This window comes from Lepus europaeus, chromosome 6, assembly GCF_033115175.1.
Source record: "Lepus europaeus isolate LE1 chromosome 6, mLepTim1.pri, whole genome shotgun sequence".
Lineage (NCBI taxonomy): Eukaryota > Metazoa > Chordata > Mammalia > Lagomorpha > Leporidae > Lepus > Lepus europaeus.
Genome location: NC_084832.1, coordinates 100,403,602 through 100,421,032, shown reverse-complemented (window position 1 = coordinate 100,421,032; position 17,431 = coordinate 100,403,602).

Below are 17,431 nucleotides of genomic sequence, written 5' to 3'. Positions count from 1 at the left end.
GGAGTGAACCAGCAGATGGAAGACCTCTCTCTCTCTCTCTCTCTCTCTCTCTCTCTGACTGTACCTCTCTTTGTAACTCTGTATTAAAAGAAATAAAATAAATATTTAAAAAAGTCAGATGCTAGCTAAACACTCATTCCAGGTCTGAAAGGTCTCTCTTCTCTGGAACATTCTTCCTCTGGTAAAACTTCATTTCTTCATGTTGCTGTCCTCTTGGTTCCCAAATGGAATGGAATGGAAATTCCACTGAGAGTCAATCTTCCTATAGCAGACAAGCCTGATACCATACAGAGTAATCACTTCGAAGCTTCAATTGTTCTGAAATAACTCGACCAAAGAAATAGGGAAGAGGACTAATACTACTTAGGTCATATCCAGAGTACTGTGTGTGTCTGGATCTGTGGAAGAGCCTTTGAGATGGACACCCAAAACCAGAGTGTGCAGAGACAGCAACCACACTTAAGAGGGACGCTGGTGGAGACCATGCAACAAAGTGAAACGCTGGTGGCTGGGAGTGACTTGGCCACAGAGGGGGAGACTCAAAGAGAAATGATAGGATTGATGGCTAGCTTACGCAGACCAACATGTGGAGAGAAGAATGGCTGAGGAGGAAGGAGAAAGGCAAGTAGGATATGGCCGCACTCTTGTCTGGAACTGTTGAGTCTGGCCTTGAAGGTGAGCCTGGGACATTCACTTGGCAAACCTGATCGTTGCATCAGGGGCCCCCTTCCACTTGCTGAGTACAATTGTGCACCCCTGCTCTTCTGCCTCTACCAGTGATAGTTCCTTAATGTCCCTAAACCATTGTCCAGACCCCTTGGAGAGGAAGGAGCAAGGGAGAAGGCAGGATAGCACAGTGCAGAGAGTGAGGACTTGGGCTCCAGAGTGGAGACCTGCTCAGCTCTGGCTCTGCCTCTGACTACTGAGGGAGTGGGTACCAGCCCAGCATCAGAAGACGAGTAAAAGGCAAGCGTAGGACCCAGTGGCTGCAAACCTTCATCTGGCTCTGGAGTTGACTTTGTTTTGTCCCCTACTGTGCTCTGGGGGTTTTGCATTCTGATTTTCCACGACTGCAGATGTATCCGTCATTTTCAAGATGCCCTGACTTCCAACAGATGGGCAAGATCCACGTCACAGTGTAAGATTTTTCTTCTGAACATTTTTGCAGAAACAGTAGGTGATGGGGGGAGGATCAGAAGTCCCAGGACTGTGAGACCCAGCACACACCCTGACCATCTTTATATCCCCAAGACCAAGTACTTGGCCTAGCACACGACATGTGCTGATGAATGTCCTGCATTTGTGAATGAAAAGCCAGATGATATTCATTTAAAATGCTCCGGGTTATATTTAACACAGATACTGCTCTGGTGGTGTTGCCAGGGCACTGCCCCGAGTGTAGAGAAGAGAACTCTCTTAGTCTTTGGAGCTTTTCATAGTGTTCATGGATTTCTTGGTCCTTGATTGTGTATTTGAACTTTAAGCCCTCTATTCTCTTTGATAAGAGCAATTCCTAGGAAGTAGGTCATTAATTATTCATTCACCAACACTAGGGGCTTTCAGGAGGTGGTATCATATTGTGTTAGCCATGTCTTTTATTTTCTGTATTTTGATGCTTTGGCATTCGGGGACTTGCTAACCATGGAGAGACTGTTCCTCCCAAGATTAGCCCAAGTGCTCATCAAATGCAAACCAACCATGGGTTAAGCAGCAGCCTGCAATGCCACTAGCATCCTGCATGAGCACCAGCTTGACTCCCAGCTGCTCCACTTCTAATCCAGCTCCCTGCTAATGCACCTGGGAGAGCAGTGGAAGCTGGCCAAAGTACTTGGGCTCCTGCCATCCACATGGGAGATCAGAATGGAGTTTCTGGCTTCTGATTTTAGCCTGGCCCAGCTCTGGCTTTTGCAGCTTTTTGGAGGAATGAACCACCAAATAGAAAATTTGGTCACTCTGTCACTCTGCCTTTCAAGTCAATCAATCAACCTTTTTTAAAAAAATGCAAACTAATCAATCCAGAGTATGTTCCTACACCCACCTCCTTTATTGGACCCTCATACTCCAGCCCACTTTCCACCTGCTCTGAACACGCCGGGGCCAGGGATCAGACAGTTGCCCAGGACCCACGGAAATATCAGGCAAGCTGATCCTCAACATTTCCACCCTGCTGCAAACCATGATACAGTCTCTTACTGCTGTTCCTGCCTCTCCCTCTTCCCCACAACCAATCCTGGTGCCATTCCCTGTGGCCTCTGTGGCATGCGAAGCCCCCTTCTCTTGGGCTCTCTCAGTAAGAAACTGTTTTCTCAATGGTCGCTATCCCTTGGTCTGTGGGCTTTGCCACACTTCCACAATAATAAAATCTACATCTGAAAACACACCAGCTTCTCACCACACCTTGGGGAGAAGGAGTTTTACAAGTAAGGCAACGTCAGAGATGAGCTGAGTGCCAGAAATTAAGCAGCGGGTACATGGAGGCGCTTGGTTTGGAACCTACACCTAGCAGCCCTAAATCCACTGTTTCTCCTGCTACAACGTGTGACAGCACAGTCATTTTGTGGGGAATGTGCTTCACCATCAACCAGTTTCTTTTTTCAGGACTAGACAAGTGAATATGAAGTTAGATGTGTGTTCCCACTTGTATGCAGAGGTAGCATTCTCTATATGGAGGTTTTCATTTTGCTACTTATTCTTCAACTAACACGTCACAGGTTGCTTCATTGTTACCCAAGTTTTGTGAAACTGAGGCACTGGCCCAGTGTCACACAGGGAGGAAGTCATGGAGCAGGGGACTCCAGTTCCAGCCACTTCTAAAGTGCACGCGCTAGGCCAATGCTTCTCAAACTGACCCACCCGCGTCCCACGGAGGGATCTTTCTGAAATCCGTCTCCCGCAAGCCTCGGTGGCCCGTGCGTGCGCTGCTCGGTGGAGCACGCTGGCCGCAGCACTGCGGCACCGCCGTAAGCAGCAGCCGGTTGCTCAGCCTTCCAAAGAACCTGCCATCTGGGACTCCTTCGCGGATTATTTTCAAACTTCAGCAGTTCTGCAGCTGCTGCCCTGAACAACAGGAGCCACTGGGGAGGAAGGGGGTGGGGAGGAGAGACGCCTCTTATCTGGACTTCTGGTACTGACAGCCGTGGGGCCGAGGGGAGACGGAATGAAGGATGGCAATGTTTGAACAGAGAAGGCAGAGCTCCTGTCATCCCAGAGGGTACCAAGTGTACTCTCTCTCTCTCTCTCGCTCTCGCTCTCTCTGTTTTCATAAGTGCAGCTGTGGTAAGATGCAGTTCCAACACAGTAGACTGGAGTCCCGTTGGGTGGGAGATAGAAGGAACATTAGCAGGAAACCATAGAAATTGATAATAAAAAGTCTATCCTGAAAACAAATTCCTGCTAATCTGTGTGGCAGAGAAGGTGCTGCAGGTCTCTGGTGAGCGATAAGATGCTCTGTCCACTGGCAAGAGAGGCTTCACGTGGATCAATGATTTGCAAAAGAACCGTTACCTTGTGTATCATCCCATGCAATTCCATGGGTAATAGCTATAGAAGTTTCTATTTTATTCTCTCTCCTAAAGGAAAATAAAAAATGTGTGTATAACAAATGCAAACCTCCATTTCTTCCATTTAAAAGGAAAGGGTATATAGTTTTGGGTTTCCATGGTAGGAACCCTTCTTAATTTGCAGTTCTACTTCAAGTTCCTTAAGAAAACTACCTTAAAGGGACAGGGCTAGAGCTGGCGGTGGTAGGGGGCGATTTTACTGATCAAGCGCCCAACTGCATAACCCTTGGACTGCAGTGCCACTGGGCCCCGTGGCACTCCTTCACAGAGCTATTTGCTCTGGTTTAGCTGGGAAAACTGTTACAGCAAATCTACAGATCTCTCCTCTCTTTCCCACGTGTCTGGGGCAATTTATTCATTTCTTCAGGAAAATTAATGAGTACCTCTTTTTTTTTTTTTTTTTTTACTAAGCATCAAGGTGTGTTTATTCGATTTTACATTTAATGATACTCATGGAATAATCACTACTATGCTCCTACTGAGAATAAATTAAGGACAGATCAAGTGTTGATGGCTTTTGCTTGTTTTTGTTATTTATTGAAACTTTCCCACTAAAATCGAATAACGGCACAATATTCCATCCTTCGTATTTGACTGTCTCAGCAGCATCACAAAAGGTGTGAATTTTTCAAAAATAATAAAAGGCTTTGTTAACTTTCCTAGAAGCTCCTCTCAAGCTTTTGACAATTAATTATGTCTTTCTGCTTTTGATTAGCATCCTTGCAGAACTGAAGTGTTTTTCGGCTATCCTGCTTGGACACTGCTATTTTGTTTGTTTGTTTGTTTTTGTGTTTTTTTTTTACAGGCAGAGTGGACAGTGAGAGAGACAGAGAGAAAGGTCTTCCTTTGCCGTTGGTTCACCCTCCAATGGCAGCTGCAGCCGGTGCGCTGCGACCGGTGCACCGCGCTGATCGAAGCCAGGAGCCAGGTGCTTCTCCTGGTCTCCCATGGGGTGCAGGGCCCAAGCACTTGGGCCATCCTCCACTGCACTCCCGGGCCACAGCAGAGAGCTGGCCTGGAAGAGGGGCAACCGGGACAGGATCGGTGCCCCGACTGGGACTAGAACCCGGTGTGCCGGCGCAGCAAGGTGGAGGATTAGCCTAGTGAGCCGAGGCGCCGGCCGGACACTGCTATTACGCATGGTCAGTGCACTGTTCCGGAGCTCAGGTCTTAGTACCTACGCTTTACCTTAGTACCCAGGCTTTACCTTTTTGTCACCACATCCTGGCGCTTTCCACTCTCCCTCACGCCTTGTGCCACGCACGTCCCCGCCAGGTCACGTTCAAGGGTTCCCCGCACTCCCTGACTGCACCCCCCCCCCCCCGAAAGAAGAAACTCTTCCAGGAGATCAAGGTAGACATCAAGTCCAAGAGTGCAGGGCCCTGTATGAAACTCACAGAGTCTATAGGAGAGAAGACCCCCAAGAGAGCCTCAACCGGCTGGCTCCCAGACAACCCCACCGGGGATGCACTGAGAAGCTGCAGAGGGCGGCTGCGTTGCCCCTGCAGCCCTGCGGGAGCGGAAGCAGCCCAGGGCCCGAGGTGGGCAGGGGCTAGCGTGGTCCCTGAGTCCAAAGAAGAAAGCTCAGCCCTGCTGGTGGTGCCTGAGCCTGCACTGCACCTGCCCGCTCACGGGGGCCACCCTAGGCAGGAACCAGCTGGCGGCCATTCTTTGCAGACTCTTGGCTGCGTCCGAATGAAAATCCACACTTCCAGCCAACACGGGAATCTAGGCATGGACACCATCGGCGAGTACCTGGACAGCATCCACCTGCACCCCGAGGAGGAGAAAGACCGGAGCCCAAGCTGCAGAACCAGGTGTCCAGGAGCTCACCAACCACCTGGAAAGGACCCCCGGGGTTTTTAAGGCCATCAGGTTCCAGAAGACACTGCCGCCAGGCCCTGGTTTGGCACTTGGAAATCCTTCAGCACTTCTTAGTTTCCTGATGATCACACTTTTTGATTCTTCTTTTTTCTTCTTCCATGTGGAAGGACTTGTAAGTAAATTATTGCAGAAATGTTTTCGCTTCTGTTATGTGATATTTTCTTTAAATTTATCCCTTTAATTCACTTTTTCTGATACTAAGTAAGATGATGGCCTAGCTTACTGAGCCTTGGTTTTCCTATCTTCAAAATGGGAATAAAAATAGATATTGAATGTCATAAACATTCAAGAAAGTCACATTTGCCAAGTGTCCAGCTCATTAGTTGATAATAGTAAGGGCTCAATAAATGGTATTTATTTGTTTAAAATTTTAATTTATTTGAGAGGGAGAGAGTGGGAGAGAGAGAGACAGAGAGAGAAAGCTCTATCCACTGGTTCACTCCCCAAATGCCTGCAATGGGTGGGGTTGGGCCTGGCAGGAGCCAGGAACTCCTCCAGGTCTTGTTTGTGGGTGGCAGGGAGACAGTTACTTCAGTGTGTCTGATGTCTTCCAGTGTGCACATCAGCAGGAAGCTGATGTCAGGAGCTGGGGAGCTGGGGCCAGAGACTCTGATGTTGGATACAGACATCGCACTGTATTCCCTGACCTCTCCCCCAGTTAACAATTTGATCAGGGAATGAGGAAACTCAGGATGTTGGGATGCATTGAAGATAGCTTCGGGGCTTCCAAATGAGGCATAATATGAGGAATAAGAGAAGTCTTTATTACATAGATGGTGTTCTAATGACTCTGTCCATAGTCTACTGATTACTGGGACTCTCACAATTATGGGCACCACTTCCTTTCCCCAGTACCTCAACCAAGTGAACAACAAACTGTTGATCTGTACCTGTTCCTATTCTCTGCAGCCTCCCATTGAGAGAGGAAGAAGGTTTGCAGCTAAGCATCCATTCTGCTCTCTCCCCCTACAGTGGGTTGCTCTAACAATCGTGATCTTCTGCGGTCTTACATGTAAATTGGGCAGTTTTGATCATTTCCATTTTGCCCTTAGTCTACAATATACTTTTATTACACAGGGGGGAAGGCTCAGCTCTCCAGTGCTCTGATGCCTTTTGGGATCTCAAGCTCCATATCCCAGTGGTTAGAACGTCTGCTCAGGGAGCTGCCAGAGGTACTGTCTGGCAGCTGCCTCTGCCACCCCTGTCACAAGTGACTGAGAAGCTGTTAGGCTCTGTGAGTCAAATCTGAGCAGAAAATGTGCAGGGAGGAGATGCATGTGCACTTTACAAGTGCTCAAGTCTCCTTCCTCCAGTCCGTCACCAACACAATGGACGGCACTGCACTGAACTCCAGTAGTGCAAACACAGAACCGGAACTCAGCCACCACCTGGTTAGGACCAGCAGCCTCCTACCATGTGCTGAGGCAAGTAGAGGGGTTTGTGAGAAGGTACAAACAAGGTACCCAGGTCAAGAAGGCACAGATGTTAATCCAGCTGAACTGGAGTAGATGACGGTTACTGCACTGTATGACGTGCACCTGTCTAACAACATCTCTAGTCCATCCTCACTTTGCTGTTCAAGGAATCTCTGCCAAGCATCCCTTTGTACTTGGGAGCTTCATATTCAAATAGCTTCGATGACTCTAAGCAGCTTCTCAAATAAAGTCTCTATGCCAAAGCCCAGTATATGATCATCAGTTGCAAAGCTGCATGTCTGGGTTTATCTTGGATTCTTCTTTGTGCACCAAGTGCTCCTCAGTGTCGTGCACAACACCTGCTTCTCCAAACCCAGTCATTCTCCACAATGGCTCCTTCTGCGTATGCAGTCTTTCTCTCTAGAATCACATGGCTCGGTCACTCTCCTCTCTCTGTGTCCAGCTCTGGCACCACTGCCTTCATGACACCATCACTGAGCTCCCTCAGCAGAATTTATTCCTAACTCTCTAAGCTTCTCTAGCCCTTTCATGGACTTGTATTGTTATTATTTATAAATCTTTGTTTCCCAATCTATCTTGTAAGTTTTTGAGGGGACAATTTTGTAGCCTATCTAGTGTCTACATCAGCAATTCACATTTAACAGAAATGCCGTAAACATTCAACAACTGGCTGTGTGTACTGTTCTTTGCATTTTTCAATTGGCTTTACCACCCAGAATCATTTATATGCAAAGCAGGTGGTTTTTATCATCTATTTTTTTCCCAGCATGTGAAACTGACACTCAGGAAATGTAAGTGACTTGCCTAAGACTACAGAGGTACACGGAGATGGGATTAAGAAACAATGTGAAAGAACTCCTTGATTGAGTTCTTTTACTCAACATCAAAATGAAAACTGTGGCACCTGTAATCAGAAGTTATGGGGTTCACCTGGGAATAGAGTGGCCTGAATTGTGAGGTCAGCAATTGGGATCAACTCCTCGGAGAAGGCTGCTTTGGTGCAGTGTTGTCAAAGAGTGGAGGGGGTAGATTCAGAGGAAGGAGTAGGGTAAGAGTGACAATGAACGTACTGCAGTATGCAGGTGGACAGCATTTTCATCATCCTCTTAGCCTCGCTCAGAGTGTGGCCCAGAGCAAGTGTGCCTGTGTGTTCACTGAAGAAGGGAAGGAAGACAGGAAAACAGGAAGCTTTGGAGCAGGAATATTGCAGCACGAAAAGCACAGCAATTGTTAGGCCTGTGTTGGAAACACACTCGATTGGTAATCAATCATCTTGATTTCACGCACAGTAAGTCATTCTCTGTCCTAGAGGAAGATTGTGTTCCACTCAGCGCTGAGGGGTTAGAGCTCTCGAGGGCCATATCTTTACTGATGTCCTCACGGTCCCATGTGAGTAGCAGTGGTAAATGTTGCCTGCATGGAAGAGCCTCATGGAAGTGTACCTTGTGTGCTGCTCAGCCACTCTCCCTAGTCTATTTCTTTGAAGATTCTAGTGGCTTTTTACACACACACAAACGTGGCGTAGAGGGCAAGAGACTTGGGTTCTTGTCCCAGATGCATGCTTGAGACTGTGTGTCCTTGGACAAGTCACCCTATTGCCTTATCTCTTAGCCTTGGTTTCCTAGGTTGTCAGGCAGGCATCATTTAATACCTTTGTACCCTCATGCATTGTGGGCCACCAGTGACAGAATGGATTTGAAGTACTTTGAAAGAATGGGGGCCAGCGTTGTGGCACAGTGGATGTTGGCATCCCATGTGGGCATTGGTTTGAGTCTTGGCTGTTCCACTTCTGATCCAGTTCCCTGTTGGTGTGCCTGGGAAAGGCAGAAGAGGATGGCCCAAGTCCTTAGCCACGTGCCACCTATGTGGGACATCTGGGTGGAATTCTGGGCTCCTGACTTCGGCCAGAAAGCAGCATATGGAAGATTCTTTCTTCCTCCCTGTCTTCATCTCTATGTGTAACTCTGCCTATTAAATAAATAAAAATAATAATAAACTGAAAGTATGAAGTGATGCATGACAGGGGAAGCAAGAGCAAAATTTTCACCTTGGAAAAAATAACTGGAGAGTCTACTTCCCAAGCCTGGCATCAGATTTTATCTTGCTCATGCAGCTTACCAGTAAAATGCAACTCACTAAATTGCTTATTTGTACCAACTTTTCCATTAGTAATGAGTAGTATTAGTGCATCTTCTATCCTACTGAGCTGGCCTGAGGCATAAATTGCTGTCCAAGGGAAGGACTTTGTGCATCAACTACACAGTAGACTTACGACACCACAGAAAGCACCCATGACTCTCAAAGGCCCCCACTTGAAGCACCCTGGGGACCACCCACTGACATTGCAGGGCCAGCCTTGCTCATGCAAACCTGGCCTGATCTATCTTGCTTCCCATTTCTGCTTTGTCCCTCATCTAACTAGCAAAGAGCAGGATAACTCGTTCTTTCTCTTTCTATTTCAGTGAGAGTGAAGCCAATACACATTGAACTCAAAGAGTACACGTGGCGTGACACACAGCAGAATAAATAAATCCCGGGTGTGTTTGCTCTTTGCTTTCTCCCCTTGGGTCATGTCAGCTTCTCAATAAAATGTGATCAATGCAATTGCTTATTTGCACCAGCTTTTGCATTAACCATCAGTGATATTAGGGTATCTTCTACCTGAGTGGCTTTTCTTACCTCAGGAACACCCAGAGATCTAAAAACCTGCCATCTGTGAGATTCTTGCTGGGCTCTCGGAAGCAGCACGCTCAGATGGCCGACAGCCTCAGAATGGGAAACACCTCTCTGGGTGGGGTTGGGGGGACAGCCAAACAATGTCGGTTGGGTTTTATTGCTGCCACATCCAGGAATCAGGTGCCTGGAAAAAACTGCTGACAGGAGCAGACCCAGGAAGCTGTGATGCCATCTGGGGTCAGGAAAAGATTTTTGTTCCAATGCCAGTTGCGGGTATGTTCTCTGTTGGCGTGGAGTCTGAAAGAGTCCAGCAGGCACTGGGGAAGGCGAGGAGAAGAGCTGCCCAGAATGTTTTCAGGCGAGCTGCGTTCTTGGGAAGATTCTGAGGCTTGAGGTTTTGCATTGGACATTTTAGGAAATGTCTTATTTGGGGGTGGGCATCTGATGCAGCAGGTAGGATGCCTCTTGGGGTGTCTGCATCCCAAGTCAGAGTGCCTGAGTCTGACCCCAGCTCGGCTCTTTGGATCCCAGCCTCCTGCTAATGTGTCGTGTAGCAGGCAGCAGGTGACGGCCCAAGTAGTTGGGTGCCTTGCCACCTATGTGGGAGACACTGATTGATTTCAGAGTTTCAACCCTGGCTGTTGTGGGTTTGTGGGGAGTGAAGCAGGGGTGAATCAGTGGACGGGAGATAGCTCTCTCTAATCCTCTGTGTTTCAAATAGAATAAAATACATAAGATTTAAAAATAAATAAATAGAAGGAAAGCAAATGTCAGATAGAGTAAAATGTTTTACTTTGGAAAATTTCAAATATACACCAACATAGAGACATAGTAAAATAAGTCTTCATGTAGCAATCACTGAGCTTCAACAATAAACAGCTCAGAGCCAATCTCCATCCACCATATCCACACCCATTCCTGTTTCCCAACTCTCAAGCTCACGTTTTGTTGAAGCAAATCCTAGATACTGTCATGGCAACCGTAAATACTTCAGTATGTATCTCTGAAAATAAGAGCATTTTAAAAACTATAACTGGGGCCGGCGCTGTGGCGCAGTGGGTTAACACCCTGGCCTGAAGCGCCGGCATCCCATATAGACATCGGTTCTAGTCCTGGCTGCTCCTCTTCCCACCCACTATGGCTCCTCTTCCCACTGCTATGACCTGGAAAAGCAGTAGAAGATGGCCCAACTCCTTTGGCCCCTGCACCCACGTGGGAGACCTGGAAGAGGCTCCTGGCTTTGGATCGGTGCAGCCTCTGCCTTTGCGACCATCTGGAGAGTGAACCATCAAATGGAAGACCACTCTCTCTCTGGCTCTCCTCTCTCTGTGTAACTCTGACTTTTGAATAAATAAATAAATCTTTAAAAAAAACCCTATAACTATGATACCATTATCATATGTAAAATTTTAGTCACTCTGTTGTATAAAAGCATCTAGTCTTCAAATCTCCCTAGTTGTCCCCTTGTAGCACTTGCTGTGTTGATTGATCTGAGATGGGGTTACAAGAGGACGAGAGGAAGCAGGAACCAGGAAGTCCGGCCAGTGCCAATCCACTTTTTTTTTTTCCAAAAAGCTACCATTTTTATTGGTTTCATGGAGTATCACATATTTTTAATACTATAACTAACATAAAGTTACTATTATATGCTGGAAGTTCAATTAATCATTTCTTACGGATTGAGTCACATAATATTATGAAGTTGGTACTAATTTTATGCTATCATAAGAGTATAAAGGGGGCTGGTGTTGTGGGTAGCAGGTTAAGCCTTTGCCTGTGATGCTGGCATCCCATATGGGCACCAGTTCGAGACACAGCTACTCCACTTCTGATCCAGCTCCCTGTTGATGCACCTGAGAAAGCAGGGGAGAAGATGGACAAGTGCTTGTGTGCTTGCACCTACACGGAAGACCTGAAAGAAACTCAGGGCTCCTGGCTTCGGCCTGGCCCAGCCCTGGCAGTTGTGGTCATTTGGGGAGTGAACTAGTGGCCAATCCACTTTCAAACACGGGCTCACAGGTGGCAAGCGAAGATTTGTGAGTGGGCAAGTTGGAAGATCAAGCCAGGCCACGTAGCTAGTAAGGGATGAGCAGCAGAAGTGGGGAGAACGATTGAATGGATGGAACTTCAGGAATTTGGAGATGACTGAGAGAGACTCTTCTTTTTTTAAATGAATTTTATTATGAGTATTTTAGGTATACACCACGATGTTATGGGATCCAGATAGATTGTAAGATGGTTACTATGGTGAAGCAAATGAATGCAACCATTGTCTCACATAGTTACCCCCACACTCTTTTTTTTTTTTTTTGTGCCAAGAGCAGATGAAATCTACTTACATAGCAGAAATTCTTAATAAAGTACAATTTTATAAACTCTAGTCCTCAGGTTGTATGTTAGCCCTCTAGACTTGCTAATCTTATATCTCTTTTTTTTAAACCATGCATGTTGTTCAATTTTCTTTTTCTTTTTTTTTAAGATTTATTTTATTTGAAAGACAGAGTTACAGAGAGAGGTAGAGTAGAGAGAGAGGTCTTCCATCTGCTGGTTCACTCCCCAGATGGCTGCAATGGCTGGAGTGGCGCCAATCTGAAGCCAGGAACCATGAGCTTCTTCCATGTCTCCCACATGGATGCAGGGGCCCAAGGAGTTGGGCCATCTTCTACTGCTTTCCCAGGCCATAGCAGAGAGTTGGATTGGAAGAAGAGCAGTCGGGACCAGAACCCGCGCCCATATGGGATGCCGGCACTTCAGGCCAGGGCGTTAACCTGCTGTTCCACAGCGCCAGCCCCACATCTGTTGTTTTGTAGCCTTTGATACATTTTCCATTTGCTCCCCCACCCCAACCTTCATCCACCACTGTTTTATTTTCCATCCTGAGATATTCTTAATCCAGAAAAAGATTTGCTCAGAACTCCTTTGGAAACATGAACCTGACTGTGGTAAGCTGACAGATGGGGTAAGAGAGAGCTAGGAGGCAGGGACACCTGCACAAGAGATGTTACAGATCCTAAAGGAGGTCTCAAGGTCTTTGGATGAACATGAATTTCAAGGTGCATTAAAAATGTCTCCTGCCAGAGATCTTTGAAGCCTATTTGGAGCATAGAATTCTAATGTACTGGTAGTAAAGTGTTCATGTCTACAGAGAAGATGTATTCTACATGTCCAAAAACACCTTGACCAATCATGGCCCCTTTACAGAAGGAACTCATCAATCAAAGCCAAAATCCTTTCCACCAGCAACTGCAGACACAAGCAGTGATGGATGAAGAAGGTATTGCCAAAAGAATATGCCAGCAAAAATATGCAAAGGAGACACTGTGTATTATACTAAATTCACCCAAAGACCCAAGGAGATCTGAGAATTTCAGAATAGGCATAGATTTTAAGATTCTTAAAGTGTCATTTTGGAGAGCAGCTTTAGAAATGATGAAATTTAAGTTGATTACAATGTCAGTAGTTCATTCTGTTTTCCATGGCTATTAAAACAATCTAATGGCCGGTGCCGTGGTTCACTAGGCTAATCCTCTGCCTGCGGCGCCAGCACTCTGGGTTCTAGTCCGTATTGGGGCGCCGGATTCTGTCCCAGTTGCTCCTCTTCCAGTCCAGCTCTCTGCTGTGGCCTGGGAAGGCAGTGGAGGATGGCCCAAGTGCTTGGGCCCTGCACCCGCATGGGAGACCAGGAGGAAGCACCTGGCTCCTGGCTTCGGATCGGTGCTGTGTACCAGCTGTAGCAGCCATTTAGGGGGTGAACCAACGGAAGGAAGACCTTTCTCTCTGTCTCTTTCTCTCACTGTCTAACTCTGCCTGTCAACAAAGCAAAGCAAAACAAAACAAAACAAAACAAATCTCATGACCTCTTAGGAAGATTCCCTCTTGACCCAAATTAAGACCTAAGCATTAGAACCATTAGGCTGGAATGAAACATTAGGGGTATCTTGTCTATTCTCAGTCTTATTGCAGAACACTGAGAAGGAGAGAGAGAGAGGGAGAGAGGGAGAGAGGGAAAGAGGGGGAGGGGGAGAGAGAGAGGAAGAACACAGAATCATGGAAAAGTTTAAATGTTGTATGTGAAGGAGATTCCACCAAATGTTTTGGTTTCCTTTCTTCATTGGTTTCTTTTGTTTTTCTTTCATTCCTTCTTCCTTTGTCCCCTGTCATTGACACCTGTCAATCACACAGTTTTTTTTTTTAAGTACTTTCTGTCTTAGTAACTTCTTACTTGGTGCTATTTGATTTTTTTTTTAAAGATTTATTTATTTATTTGAAAGGCAGAGTTACAGAGAGGCAGAGGCAGAGAGAGAGAGAGAAAGAGAGAGAGAGGTCTTCTAACTGCTGGTTCACTCTCCAGATGGGCGCAACAGCTGGAGCTGCACCTATCTGAAGCCAGGAGCCAGGATTTTCTTCTGGGTCTCCCACGCGGGTGCAGGGGCCCAGGGACTGGGGCCATCTTCTGCTGCTTTCCCAGGCCATAGCAGAGAGCTGGGTGGGAAGTGGAGCAGCCAGGACTTGAACTAGTGTCCATAAGGGATGCCAGCACTGCAGGCAGCAGCTTTACTTGCTATTCCACAGCACTGGCCCCAATCACATGGATATTAATAAGGACAAGTTCAAAATCAGAGACTTTCTAACCTAGCTCTTTTTACTTTTTCCTAATTCCTCTTTTAAGACATTTATTTTCTCTTGTCTTCTCTAGAATCAATTTTTACAGCAATAATCTTTCTGAAGGGACATCTAAGAAATCTGTTAATTCTGTTCTTTGAGCATGGCGAGAAAAGACATGGTAGTAAACTGCAATATTTATGGCATGCTAGATTATGTGAATCTGTGCTTTCATTACATACAATGAAAAATTTGGCTACAATTTTAAAAAGTGTTCTGAAAGTCCATAATTTCTGACAAGATAGTAATAAGCACCAGGAAACAATCTAAGGGAAAGAGAAACAGAGAGATAAGCAGAGTTCCAAAGTTGCCTTGGGTGTTCTTGGTCCTAGGCAATTGGACTTCACTTTCGGCTTCCATGAGGAGGAAAGGGGATGGAAGTCTAGGCTTGGTGTCTCTCAAGGTGGAAAGTCTACCAGGAAGCCCTCCCTTCCTTAAGCCAGGACCTAAAATGATTCACCATTGGAAGAAGTAGACTGAGAAGCCAGCCTAGCCCCAAGTTCAAATTCCAGGGAGAGTTGTGCTGATGCTGAAGGAGGCAGAGGAATAAAGGCAAGAGAAATGCTCATTCTTAGGAGGTTTTGGACATTGATCACCCTATCAGAAATCTGCCTGTATGACTGATATTGTCTATGTGGTCCAAGGAACCTACTTGAAATTGATCAACAAGGATAGTGCTTCTGCGACCCAGGAAATAACACATAAAAATGCTTTCAGGATGAAGATAACTTTTATCCAAGAACCTTCCATAAACAGAGTGGTAAGCAGTACACATTAGAACACAAGGGTACAAGAGGAATCTCCACAAGATGATTGGAAAAGTTATATGTGAATTATTAGACACAATATTATAGATATGGGAATTATCAGACACAAGTTATAAGGAGCTATGGATCAACATATAAAACATATATATGGATCAACATATAAAAACATGAAATTGTCTATAAGAAATGAAAATTTTAAAAACTGATGTATCAGATTGGAAAGGACTGTTTCTAGAATTAAAAACCACAACAACTGGAAATGAAATGGAATGGATAGGGAATTTATGAGTCAGAAAACAGATGAAAAGAAGTTATCTAAAACATAACACAGTGGAACAAACATATGGAAACGTTAGAGGAGAACTAAAGAAATGTGAATGTTGTAGTTCCAGAATGAGCAGGGAGAGAGGGAGGCAGAGACAACATCTGGAGAGAAAAGTCCAATTAAGGACATGAGCCCGATATTCAAAAGTCCCAATGCCTTCTGCAGGATGAGTCCCCTAATGAAACCACACCTTGATTCATCAGAGGAAATCTGCAAAGAACTAAGGACAACTACAGAATTTGAAATGCATCAAAAGAAAAAAAATCACCTTTAAATGAGCAATAATAAAAGTAACATTAGATTTCCCAGTAGGCAGAATGGAAGCCAAAAGAAAAGTAACTGCTTACCTGGAATTTTATGCAACACCAGAACACATTCAAGAACAGGAGGTGTGGGTAGGTGTTGTAGCACAAGGGTTTAAACCACCGCCTGGAATGCCTGCGTTCCATACTGGAAGTGGCTGGGATGGAGCCCCACCTCTGCTTCTGATCCATATTTCTGCTAATGTGCATCAGTAGATGAGAGTTCAGGGACTTGGTCCTCTGCCATCCATGTGGGAGACCTGGATGGAGCTCCTAGATCCGGGCTTTGGCTTGTCCCAGTCCTGGCTGTTGTGAGCATTTGGGGATTGAACCAACAGATGGAAGATCGCTGTCTCTCCATCTCTCTGTGTCACTCTGCCTTTCAAATAAATCATAAAATAAAGGATAAAGTGTAACGATATTTTCAAAAAGGATAAAGGGTAATGATATTTTAAAACAAAAATATTAAGTTCAATTCCAGAAGATCTGTTCTAAATAATGTGTTTTAGAAAGAAGGAAAAATGACTTCTACTAGAAAGTACAATATTAAAGAAGGAATGGAGGCAAAAATAAACAAAATAAAAAGAATCTATGTAGTGAATTGGTTTAACAAATACAGAATCTATTCTCCGAAAAGCCTGACAAAATTGCTGATCTAATGGACAACCAAGAAGAGAAGGTGCAGATAAACAGCATTTGGAAGTAAAAGAAGGAGATTATAATTACAGTTGCTACATGGGGCTGCTGCTGTGGCATAGAGGGTAAAGCCACTGCCTGCAGTGCCAGCATCCCATATGGGTGCCGGTTTGAGTTCTGGCTGCTCCACTTCCCACCCAGCTCTCTGCTATGGCCTGGGAAAGCAGTAGAAGATGGCCCAAGTCCTTAGGCCCCTGCACCCATGTGGGAGACCCAGAAGAAGCTCCTGACTCCTGGCTTCATATCGGTACAGCTCTGGCTGTTGCAGCCAATTGGGTAGTGAACCGGTGGATGGAAGACCTCTCTCTGTGTGTTACTCTGCCTTTTGAATAAATAAATAAACCTTTAAAAGAATTACACTTGCTATAGGGTCAAAAAGATAAAACCATTAGCGACTCTAACTCAAGAAATTGGAAATCTAGACTTCTTAGGGAATCCATAGCATTCTACATCTATTCAAAAAAGAAGCAGATAACCTTCATTAAGCACACTGCTTTTAGGTAATAGTCAAACTGATAGTTAACAATCTTCCAATTAAGAAACCATCAGGGAGATGGGCATTTAGCCTGGAGGGTAAGCTGTCAGTTAGCATGCCTGCCTTCTGTGTCATCTGAGCTGGTTTCGACTTCCGGCTGTGGCTTTTGACTCCAGCTTCCCGCTATTGCAAACCCTCTTCTACATGATTCTAGAATATTTTGTATCATAATAAACTTAATTCAATTTTTTCACGAATGCTTTGAAGCCCCAACCCTTTTAAAAATGTATTTATTTGAGAGACAGAGTTACGGACAGAGAGAGAGAGAGAGAAAGGTCTTGCACTTGCTTGTTCACTCCCCAAATGGCAGCAATAGCTGGAGCTGCACCGATCCGAAGGCAGGAGCCAGGAGCTCCTTTCAGGTATGTCACATGGGTGCAGGGACCCAAGGACTTAGACTGTCTTCTACCTCTTTCCCAGGCCATAGCAGAGAGCTAGATCAAGAAGTGGAGCAGCCAGGTCTCAAACTGGCACCCATATGGGATGCTGGTACCGGAGGCGGAGGCTTAACATGCTACACCACAGTGCTGGACTCAGAAGTTTATTTGTATGTATTTGAGAAGGAGAGAGAGAAAGAGGAAATCCTTG